Raw genomic sequence first — 12408 nt, forward strand, 5'->3', positions numbered from 1 at the left:
GCCGTTAAGTGTCTAAAGAAGGCCTGTGATATATCCCAAGTATTTTCACCAGTGGAGGTGAAACAGAATCACCCCTACTGCTTATCGATGCATTCCGCCTCTAAAGATGGTTTGTATTCCTGGTCACCAGCCCCTACATCTCCTAAAAGTCACGCATTTCAAAGATCTTAGGGAATAAGGTAGTGATGATGTGTAATTTGGGGGAATGCTATAAATCTAGCCTGGGAATACTCTAGCGCAGCCCATGTGTTATTGATTATGAGCCAGAAGTTTCATCTTCTGATGTGAAGGCTTGTACCCCATATTTCACAACAATTGTTTTCAACTTCATTTCCCTCTGAGACGGACCAGTCTTCCCGAGGCGTGGGTCTAAGCAATGTTCCAAAGGAAATTTCAGGGTTAAAAAAAAAAAGAAATGTGTTAATGATAAAGTGAAGTATTAAGGAAAACCTCCATCCATATGAAAACCATTCGCCCGGACTAAGTCCACTTGGGAACCGGTACTGAAGAATTTGTCTCTACCTAAAGGGAGCAAAACAATCTGTTAATCCCTAGAAAATCCTTAACGGGCTCTTCTTTTTTTTTTTTTTAATTATTTTGCTAAGCTTTCTCATTTTCATTTAATGATTCTGCTGGAATTAGTGTTTTCTTCTTCGAACCAAACAGTTCTCCTGAATAGAGGCTGAATAATTTCTTTACTCTGCATAACACTGCAAGTCATTAGCCTAAACAGGTGAAAAGGAAATGCGTTCTATCTGTCCTGTCGAAGCAGACGCCCTCCCCCCCAGAAAACTCACCTAAATAAGGAAGATCAGGTTGTGAAAGGCACTCACTCACCTCTTTGGCAACAACTTCAATCCAACAGAATAGTAGCAGGCCGATTTAATTTTGCATATCAACTGAACACAGACTAAGCATCCTCCAACCCTTCTAAACCCAGCTTTGCACCATGAATTGTGGAGGAAGAGAAGGCCCTTAACCCTGGAGGTGTTAGCCTCATTGGAATGTATGTATCTATTTACAAGCCACCAGGCAAGGAAGCCCGTGCGCTCAGCTTCTATGCAAACGTGGACTGGAGGAAGTAGGGGGAAAAGGGAATCGTAACTTTTACTCTAAACACCGCCACTTGCAGATGTGAACCACCATATACACATCACACCCCCCCCCTCCCAGCCCGCCACCATTCTATATGCCACTTTAAGGTCTACTTGGGAGGTGAGGGTTGATGGGAGGAAAGGGGGGGGATGGGCTAGACGGGTGCTGCCTATGAAGGAGGGCACTGGTGTCGAGCACTGGGTGTTCTACGTAAGTGATGAATCACTAAATTCTACTCCTGAAACCAGTATTACATTACAGGTTAACTAAGTAGAATTTAAGTGAAATTTTGAAAAGGGAAAAAAAAAAGATCATAAGGCAGAGAGGAAGGCTGTTACCATGTCACACGTGACTTTTTAACCTGCAGGAAGTGTTTCTAAGTGAAAAAATAAATGGTCCTTGGTGACCTACAGCCAAAAAAATAACAATAAGTACAGTCGAATTGGGAGAAAATGAAATGAAGGCTAAAAGAATTTATGGACTCTTAGATTTATAAAACAAAAAAGAACTTTAAAATTATCCAAGCGGGGCGCCTGGGTGGCTCAGTCGGTTAAGCGTCCGACTTCGGCTCAGGTCACGATCTCACTGTTCGTGAGTTCGAGCCCCGCATCGGGCTCTGTGCTGACAGCTCGGAGCCTGGAGCCTGTTTCAGATTCTGTGTCTCCCTCTCTCTCTGACCCTCCCCCGTTCATGCTCTGTCTCTCCCTGTCTCAAAAATAAATAAAACGTTAAAAAAAAAAAAAAATTAAATAAATAAATAAATAAAATAAAATTACCCAAGCTCCTCAGCTTTAATTGGAGAAAACTGGAGACTGAAAGTTGAATGTAGAAGAGGGACATTTCATAATCCCTACCAAAAAGAAGATGTCCGATAAATATTGGTTAACTGAATTAATTTCCTAGATGGTTGCCCTTCTCCCAACTGAAAAAAAATATACGAAATTAAAAGATAAAAATATCTCTTATTCCTCACCACCAGTACCCACACTGCCCCAAAATATTGCACCTTGATACACTGAGTTTTCAAACGGAAGGAGTTTGAGAAAAATGGAGGAAGCGGGAAAGTCATTCTAAACTCCTCCTTCCCTCTTCCTTCTCTAAAACAGGTGGTAAAACCCTCATGTGAGAGGTGCCCTGGGCCAAAAGGAGCATCCTTATCTGAGGACAAAGGACACCAAGAACAAGCCTTGTTAAATTTCTCCCAAGTTGGGGACCCCTGGGTGGCTCAGTCGGTTGAGCATCCGACTTCGGCTCAGGTCATGATCTCACGTTCGTTCGTGAGCTCGAGCCCGGCCTCGGGCTCTGTGCTGACAGCTCAGAGCCTGGAGCCTGTTTCCGATTCTGTGTCTCCCTCTCTCTCTGCCCCTCCCCTGCTCATGCTCTGTCTCTCTCTCTCTCTGTCTCAAAAATAAATAAAACATTAAAAAAAATTTTTTTTTTTAATTTCTCCCAAGTTATAACAATTACCTCACACTCCTTATGCTATTCCTCTACAACTGTTCACTCTTGATCACATCTAGCATAAAGACACAGTTCTATTTCCTTAGATCTTCATTTTCTGATGAAGGCTCCCGTGTCACATCGAAATTATATTAAAGAAATAAATTTTGTTGAAAGAAATCTCTAGGCAAGATGGAGTCTCTTCTGCCCGGGATGTTGGGTCAGCAGATTGAAATTTAGGTAAATTTCATGTCCCTGTAAATGCTTCACTAGGCCAAAAACTCAGGATGTCCAATCAGCCAATCCCCAAACACCAAACCAACTCTCGGCTCTATACTTACTTCCTTGTTCTTTCATTCTTTATCCTCTAAAATCTTGCTGCCTTCTGCCCCCATTTTGCAGTTCTCTGTCCACTTCGCAAAGTGTTAAATAAAGTCTGTTTGTATCACCTAAATTGTCTTTTTTAATCTTTTTTTTTTTTTTAATTTTTTAAATGTTTATTTTGGGGAGACAGAAAGAGTGCAAGTTGGGGAGGGGCAGAGAGAGAAGAAGACACAGAACCCGAAGCAGCCTCCTCCAGGCTGTCAGCCCAAAGCCCGACATGGAGCTCGAACCCATGAACTGTGAGATCATGACCTGAGCTGAAGTCAGGCATTCAACCGACTGAGCCACCACCCAGGAGCCCCCTCTGATCATTTTGAAACAACTTGTATGCTCTTCTCCTGTTAATCTGTCTTTGTCGATTTCATTTTTAGGCTCAGCCAAGGGCCCCTAAAAGGGTTAAAGAAAACTTTTTCCTCTAGTACACCCACCCTACTTCCTTTCTTTAGAGTACAAATTTAAAATTACCATATTGATTGGTTCTGCTCAGTATTCCGTCCAGCATTTCCATCAGAAGAAATGGATACACCCCCACCCACATCCTTGAGTAGCATAGAGTGGGCAATAACATAAAAGTCACCAGTTTAGATGATTAGCGTGCAGTTGAGCTCAAATATTGTACCTTCTCTCGGCCTTGACTTTCTTTTTGTAAAATGGAGATAGCAGCCAGTGGTTGCTGGAAATGAATGCAACATTTATAAATTATTTCATATGATGTCAGACACAGAGTATGATCTATTATTATTAGTTTCCAGCATATTTTTGCCATCATCAGATGCATCTAAATCACTGCTTTTTTTATTCAGCATACATCACATCTTTATTAACTCACAACTGAGTTATTGAGTTTATATGCTAATGACTTTAATGAATTTACTGTTGAGGAGGAAAAATGTTTACTCTCTTAATGGGGGTCCATGAATTAAACCAACAAAAGATAAACAGGAGGAAAGGCACAAAGTTTTATTAATATTTATTTGTATGAGAGTTCACAGAAAAGAAGTAAAACTCAAAGGAGCTGTTAGACTCAGGAGTTTCTATACCTTTCTTAAATGAAAGAGGGGTGCCTGGGTGGCTCAGTCAGTTAAGAACTTACCTGACTTCAGCTCAGGTCATGATCTCCCGGTTGGTTCATGGGTTTGAGCCCCGCATCGGGCTCTCTGCTGTTAGCACAGAGCACGCTTTGGATCCTCTGTCTCCCTCTCTCTCTGCCCCTCCCCAGCTCACGCTCTGTCTCTCCCTCTCTCAAAAATAAATAAACATTAAAAAAAATTTTGTAATAAATAAATGAAAGAGGGTTTGGGCTTTCGGGAATGATAAATTTGGGTGCAGAAGGGATCTTAGGCGGAAAACTTGTAGGGCATCTGTTAATTCTCAATTGCCTTCAGCTCCAAATAATCTTTATGCCAATGTGGTATATTTTGTGGTGGCATATTCTGATCCCCTTTATTACTAACATTTTATATGAAAACAGTATTCCCTTCCCTATGTACAAGATTTACCTCCTTGGGGGGCTGCCTGGCTGCTCAGTCAGAAGAGCTTGTGACTCTTGATCTCAGGGTTGTGAGTTAGAGCCCCAAGTTGGGTGTAGAGATTACTTAAAAAAAATTACTTCCTTTGGGGCCTCCAGTGTGCCTTTTGGTCTACTTTTCTAGGATTTGGGTACAAATCCATGTTGACAATAAGCACTAGATTTATTTCCTTTTGGGGCTATGTGCCCTAGGCCAAGAGAGCTAATCCCCCTGGGAAGAAGTCTAAAAGGAAAAAGTGATTTAAAATATACTTAGAAGGGGCAGGGGATTAAAAAAAAGTAATAAATAAAATAAAATAAAATATACTCTAGAGCCTCTGTTCATGGCTTTGTCCAACCCTCTCAAAAACCTTTTTTTGCTACCTCCTATTAATCTTTAACTGACAGGTGAGGAAATTAATGCTCAGGAAGGTGAGGAAAATTGCTCAATGTTCATGAAGATGGTAGGTAATAGAGTTAGAATTTAAATTCAGGGGCGCCTGGGTGGCTCAGTTGGTTAAGCGACCAACTTCAGCTCAGGTCACGATCTCACAGTTTGTGGGTTCAAGCCCCGCGTCGGCGGGCTCTGGGCTGACAGCTCAGAGCCTGGAGCCTGCTTCCAATTCTGTGTCTCCCTCTCTCTGCACCTCCTCTGCTCAGGCTCTGTCTCTGTCTCTCAAAAAATAAATAAATGTTAAAAAAAAGTATATATATGTATATGTATATGGAATTTAAATTCAGGTCTGTCTGACTTCATCACATCTTTTACACAAAAATAAAGAAGTGCAAAAGATCTATTTAAAACACTTAGCGTGGGGCGCCTGGGTGGCTCAGTGGGTTCAGCGTCCGACTTCACCTCAGGTGAGGATCTCAAGGTTTGTGAGTTCGAGCCCCGCGTCGGGCTCTGTGCTGACAGCTCAGAGCCTGGAGCCTATTTCAGATTCTGTCTTCCTCTCTCTGCCCCTTCTCTGCTCATGCTCTGTCTCTCAAAAATGAATAAACGTTAAATAAATAAATAAATAAATAAATAAATAAATAAATAAATAAAATGCTTAGCGTGTCGTATATAAGTGATGAATCACTGAATTCTACTCCTGAAACCATTATTGCACTGTATGTTAACTAAGATTTAAATTAAAATACATGTATGTTATAAATAAATAAAATGCTTAACACACATAAATGTTTGCATGAAGATACTTGGCATTTGCTACTGTAAATACATACGGTGGAAGACCCGCTTTGCCTTTGTTAACCAGGGATACAGCTCTGATCCACAAAGATACTGGGGACATGTCTCAGCAAAAAAATAAAGACGAGAGATGTATGTATTATTTCCCTAAATTGTTTTCTCCCTTCTCCCAATGGTAAGCAGATAATGATCCCAGAGATGTCCTCGTCCGTGACACCTGTGAATGTGTTATGCTATGGCAAAAGGACATTAAAGTTGCAGATGGAATTACACTTGCTAATCAGTTGACCTAACAATAAGGAGATCATTCTCTATTATCTGAATGTTCTCTATTATCTGAATGAGCCAAATAACAAGGGTCTTTAAACGCGTAAGCGGGAGGTAGAAGAGACAGGCAGAACAGACAGAGAGGACTCATCCTGCCGTTGCTGGCTCTGAAGATGGAAGGGGGACCGTGAACTGAGCAATGCAGGAAGCCTCTAGAAGTTGGGGAAAAAACAAGGCAATGGATCTTCTTCCACAGCCTCCAGAAAAGACAGCCCTATGACACCTCCGTTTTCACCCAGTGAGACGCATATCACACTTTGTTCTATAGAACTGGGAGGTAATGAATTTGTGTTGCTTTAAACCACTAAGTTGTGGTAAATTGTTACAGCAGCAGTAGAGAACTAACACCCACTAACCAGTATGTCAAATGCGGTGGCTAACAGTAGACCTTTTCTGCTGCCTAAAGTCCAGCCAACTGCCAACTTCATTACCTCTTTGTCTGCTAACAGCAAGAGAATCTATTGTATCACGTGCTTGGGCTAATCAGTGAATAAAGTGCCCAGGAATCATTTTGAGTGGTGGCTTTGCCGGTCTGTGAAAATGATAGTAAAGGATAATTTTCTTTTTTTTTTTTTAATTTTTTTTTAACGTTTTATTTATTTATTTTTGAGATACAGAGAGACAAAGCATGAACGGGGGAGGGTCAGAGAGAGGGAGACAAAGAATCTGAAACAGGCTCCAGGCTCTGAGCTGTCAGCACAGAGCCCGACGCGGGGCTCGAACTCACGGACCGCGAGATCATGACCTGAGCCGAAGTCGGCCGCTTAACCGACTGAGCCACCCAGGCGCCCCTAAAGGATAATTTTCAAAAAGGTAGAATCATAACTCTCATGCAAATATAAAATGAACACGTGTCAAACGTTTTATGTAACTTGTTAAGTAACGAGAGAACCAGTGAGACATTAAAATCAGCTCAAAGTGCATTTGAGATGCTCGATGTTTACAGTCAATTTAATACAGGAATGCTAGAAAAGATTGCTGGGTTGGATACAAAACTGGTTGATGTCCTTCTGAACCGCCAACCGTAACCTTAAGGATTGATTATCTTTTCTAGGAGCACCTGGCTGGCTCAGTCAGTGGAGTGAGTGACTCTTGATCTCGGGGGTCATGAGTTCGAGTCCCATATTGGGTATAGAGATTACTTCAATAAATAAAACCTTAAAAAAAAAAAAAAAAAAAAAGGATTATCTTTTCCACCACCCAGACAGGGAGCATTTGCATCTTTGAGTCAATCTGTGCCTCTTGAGCTGTAAAGTAGCCCAGTCAAGAGGAAATCAATCAAAGGCGCAAACCTAGTCCCACACTGAAAGGACACATTTCTAACATTGGGGTAATTTTTTTTGACATCTATAAATCTGAGTAAAGAAATTGTTAGAGTTACCAGAACCAGGGGAGATAGATCTCCCTGGCAGAGCACTCTGCCTGAGTTTCCTTCTTTTTTTTTTTTAAGTTTTATTTATTTTTGAAAGAAAGAGCGCCAGCGAGGGAGAGGCAAAGAGAGAGGAGGACAGGGGATCTGAAGTAGGCTCTACGCTGACAGCAGAGAACCCAACGCGGGGTTGGAATTCATGAACTGTGAGATCATGACCTGAGCCGAAGTCAAATGCTTAGCCAACCGAGGCGCCCCTGAGTCTCCTTCCTGACTGCATTCTAGAGGCGTGTGTGACAGACGACCAATAATTTCAGCAAATCTGCTCGGCTTAGCCTTCCCCAGCTGAGAAAATGGCAATCCCACCTATCTGGGCAACACGCCTTAGAATTATCCTTGACGGCTCTCTTTAGTTCATACTGACATCTAATTTATCCACATATTCAGTATGCACCAAAAATAGTTTGAGGGCCTACTATGAGACAGCCACTCACAGCCATTTGCTTCTGTCACGGACATCCATTGGTAGACAAAATGGACAAAAATTCTTACCCTCGTGGAACTTGCATTGTCGTGGGGGAGAAGAGCGATCAACAAATGAGGAAAATCCACAATCTGTAGAATGTCATATGATGACTAGGGCAACGGAGAAAACATTTTTCATGGAAAGGGGTTGGGAAAATTAGGGGGCGGGGCTTAGAATGTAAGGAGAGTTGTGAGGGAATACCTCATAGACAAGATGGCCATTAAGAAGGGATCCGGAGGGAGTGACAGAGGCAGTCATGCGTATATCGGCTCCAGGCACAAGGATTATGCGCCAGTGTGTTAGAAGAACGATGGGGTTCAGGGCGCACTACCCCAGAATACGGCGCCTTGCCATATTGATTATTTTCAGCTGAAGGAGTTAGAACCAGAGAAACAAGAATGTCATTCTGACCTTCTCCTGAGCCTTCTTCCTAGAAATAGGTCTTAAAAGCCTCATGGCAGAGGCACCGTCCCTATACCTGAAGGAAAGGAACATCCCTATCTCCAAAGACAAAGGGATGCTGTGAGGAATCTGAACAGGACTTACTGAGTTCCCTCCGGTTTACTAAAATTACATCATACTCTCAGACATATCATATTTCTCCTCGACCGTCAGCTTGTCATCCCACCTGGCATAAAAATCCTCAGGTGGAACCATTCCTTTGGGTCTTCGTTTCCTTATGAAGGCTCCCTTGTCAAAATTATATCAGGACATTTATAATATATATGAACATTTATAATATATATATATATATATATATATATATATATATATATATAATCAAAATTGGGGCGCCTGGGTGGCGCAGTCGGTTAAGCGTCCGACTTCAGCCAGGTCACGATCTCGCGGTCCGGGAGTTCGAGCCCCGCGTCGGGCTCTGGGCTGATGGCTCAGAGCCTGGAGCCTGTTTCCGATTCTGTGTCTCCCTCTCTCTCTGCCCCTCCCCCGTTCATGCTCTGTCTCTCTCTGTCCCAAAAATAAATAAACGTTAAAAAAAAAATTAAAAAAAAATTATATTCAGAACATTTATATGCTTTTCCTTTGTTACTCTGTCTTTGTCAGTTTGGCTTTCAGACCCAGCCAGAGACCCTACGAGGGTCAAAGGGAACACTTTCCTCCCCTACAGGAACAGCAAGCATAGTGTGTGTGGACCAGAAGGAGACCAGAGGTGAGGAACGGGAGACGAGGGATAAAGAAGTGTGAGAGCGCCGGGGAGGGAGGAGGAGGGAGGGAGGAATGGAATAAAGATTATTAGATCTGACTCTGGCTTTTACTCTGACGGAGAAATATTGGGAGAATTTGAGTAGAGGAGTAATGTGATCTGATTTACCTTTTTAACAGGATCACCCTGGCTGTTTGTGTTAAGAATAGGCATGAGAGGGGAGCTTGGGTGGCTCAGTTGGTTGAGCATCCGACTTCGGCTCAAGTCATGATCCCACGATTTGTGAGTTCAACCCCCCACGTGGGGCTCTGTGCGGACGGCCTGGAGCCTGCTTCGGATTCTGTGTCTCCCTCTCTCTCTGCCCCTCCCCTGCTCACACTCTGTCTCTCTCTTTCGAAAATAAATAAATCTTTTAAAATTTTTTCAGAGAATAGGCATGGGAGACAAGGATGGAAGCTGATTGATCCGTTAGGAGGTATTTGCAATAGACCAGAGTGATAACAGTAGAAATGATGCGAAGTGGTCAGATACTGAAGATACAGATATTAAAAAGTGTGTGTGTGTGTGTGTGTGCGTGTGCGTGTACTTTTTTAAAAGTAAGCTCTACACCCAAATGTGGGGCTTCAACTTATGACTTCAAGGTCAACAGTCATTTTCTCTGCTGACTGAGCCAGCCGGGTGCCCCTGAATATCTTTTGAAGCTAAAGCCAACCAGATTTACTGACATAACGGATGTAGGATATAAGAAAAAGAGAGAAAACGTAAGGGCCCCCAAGCTTTTTCTTTCTTAACGTTTATTTATTTTTTTGAGAGACAGAGACAGAGCATGAGTGGGGGAGGGACAGAGAGAGAAGGAGACACAAAATCCAAAGCAGACTCCAGGCTCCTAGCTGTCATCACAGAGCCTGACGCGGGGCTCGGACCCCAAAACCGTGAGATCATGACCCCAGACGAGATCAGACGCTTAACTGACTGAGCCAGTGACCCAGGCGCCCCACCTCCAAGCTTTTTGACATAAGAATAGACTTTAGCGATTATCCTGTAAGAGAATATGTAGAGCTGCCATATTCTTTTTTAACAATTGCACAGTATTCCCTTGTGTAGAGATATTGAATGGACATTTTGTTATTATACAATACAGACATACTGATGAACATTTTTGTTATTTGTACCATTGTATAATCACAATATCCTTAAACGTGTATCAGTGCACACAGATGCAATCATAACTGTAAAAGAAGTTCCTTAAAGTGTCACTGGTAGGGGCGCCTGGGTGGCTTGGTCGGTTAAGCGTCCGACTTCGGCTCAGATCATGATCTCACGGTCTGTGAGTTCGAGCCCCGCATCGGGCTCTGTGCTGACAGCTCGGAGCCTGGAGCCTGTTTCAGATTCTGTGTCTCCCGGGGCGCCTGGGTGGCGCAGTCGGTTAAGCATCCGGCTTCAGCCAGGTCACGAACTCGCGGTCAGATTCTGTGTCTCCCTCTCTCTGCCCCCCCCCCCCCGCCCCGTTCATGCTCTGTCTCTCTCTGTCTCAAAAATAAATAAACTTAAAAAAAAAAAAAAGTGTCACTGGTAGGTCAAAATACACGTATGTTTGGTATTTCAGTAACTATAGCAAAATTGCTATCCATAGAAGTTGTCTCTATTTTCTTTTCCTTCTTCTTTATGATTTTATTTTATTTTTTAAAGTAATCCCTACATCCAACATGGGGCTCTAATTCAAAACCCCAAGTTCAAGAGTCACATACTCTACAGCTGAGCCAGCTAGGCACTCTTGTATTTTCTTTTTTCTTTCTCTTTCTCTCTTTTTTTTTTTTTTTTTTTTTTTTTGCTTTTTTGCCCCTGCGTTTTCTTTTTCTCTTTTTTTTTTTTTTAAGTTTATTTATTTAGTTTGGGAGAGACAGAGACAGTGCAGGTGGGGGGAGGGACAGAGAGAGAGCAGGAGAAAGAGAGAATCCCAAGCAGGCTCCGTGCTGCCCATGCAGAGCCCAAGGCAGGGCTCAAACTCACAAAACCGTGAGATCATGACCTGAGCCAAAACCAGAGTCAGATGCTTAACTGACTGAGCCACCCAGGTGCCCCTGCCCCTGTATTTTCTTAAGTGGGTACATTAATGTCTAATGCCAGAATTGGGCATATTCCTGGGTCCCTTTATAGAGATAAGTCAGGGTAGGGATGGCATGTGAAAATGTCACCTCATTCATAATGTGGCGATAAAATGGTTAAAAACCTGTGCTTTTGATGACTTCTTATCTAAGCCTTGTAATTTTATAGTTGCCTTTTTCTATCTTTCAAATTTTTTCTTTCTGCCTTTCCAACCATCTGTGTGCACATCCATTAACACACACACACACACACAGAGAAAACATACATTTCTCCTATGGACACTTGTTAACTAAAGATAAGCTATAATTCCCATAGAAAGATGATCTATGATCAATTGAATACACACGTTTGATGTTTTTTGTTTGTCGCAATACATTTACGCTAAACTGACAGCAACATCATATATTTACAAGACGATGGTTAGGGTTAGAAATCGATTATTCGACCATAAATGAGCTTTCTGCACATAAACCAAACTGGTGGATTCTAGCATCAAGACTATTCGTGGGACATTTGAAAGTGTTGCCCCTAAGAAGTATCTAGGTGTGTTTAGCTTTAGTAATGCTCCACTTTATGCTACATTCAACCATTTTCCCAAAAGGTTTAAACTGTAAGTAAAGAGAAGTTTTGGGGCACCTGGGTGGCTCAGCAGGTTAAGCATCCGACTTCAGCTCAGGTCACGATCTCACAGTCTGTGAGTTCCAGCCCCACGTCGGGCTCTATGCTGACAGCTCGGAGCCTGGAGCCTGTTTCAGATTCTGTGTCTCCCTCTCTCTCTGCCCCTACCCTGCTCATGCTCTGTCTCTCTCTGTCTCAAAATAAATAAAAAAACATTTTAAAAAGTGCTTAAAAAAAAGAGAAGTTTAAGTTTTTGAGCCACCGACTATGATGTCACGTGATTACTCATGGTTCTTTCATTTTTGTACCGAGAACGATTTGCAATGATAACTCAAGTAGAGAAAGCAACAACAGTGGCCCTAAGCGCCTATGGCTTCTGTAGCCTAACAGCTTGAGAGTCTTGGCAAAGGTGATTGTTTTACTATCTATCACCAAGGTAGTCTCATTTTGAACTTTTTTTTTTTTAATTTTTTTTTCAACGTTTATTTATTTTTGGGACAGAGAGAGACAGAGCATGAATGGTGCGAGGGGCAGAGAGAGAGGGAGACACAGAATCGGAAACAGGCTCCAGGCTCTGAGCCATCAGCCAGAGCCCGACGCAGGGGCTCGAACTCACGGACCGCGAGATCGTGACCTGGCTGAAGTCGGACGCTTAACCGACTGCGCCACCCAGGCGCCCCAG

The 12408-nt window shown here is 42.7% G+C and overlaps 1 long non-coding RNA gene across 2 annotated transcripts in view; it reads left to right on the forward strand.

The window, feature by feature from the left end:
* The window catches only part of LOC147579341 (uncharacterized), a 51694-nt gene that overhangs the window by 2667 nt on the left and 36619 nt on the right, over positions 1-12408 (forward strand). For both annotated transcript variants that reach the window (XR_015253820.1, XR_015253818.1), the window contains exon 2: positions 8903-9008. This is a non-coding gene — a long non-coding RNA (uncharacterized LOC147579341). The remainder of the gene's footprint in view (positions 1-8902; positions 9009-12408) is intronic.

Source organism: Puma concolor, chromosome B4 (genome assembly GCF_028749965.1).
Source record: "Puma concolor isolate L17-30 chromosome B4, mPumCon1.1.hap2, whole genome shotgun sequence".
Lineage (NCBI taxonomy): Eukaryota > Metazoa > Chordata > Mammalia > Carnivora > Felidae > Puma > Puma concolor.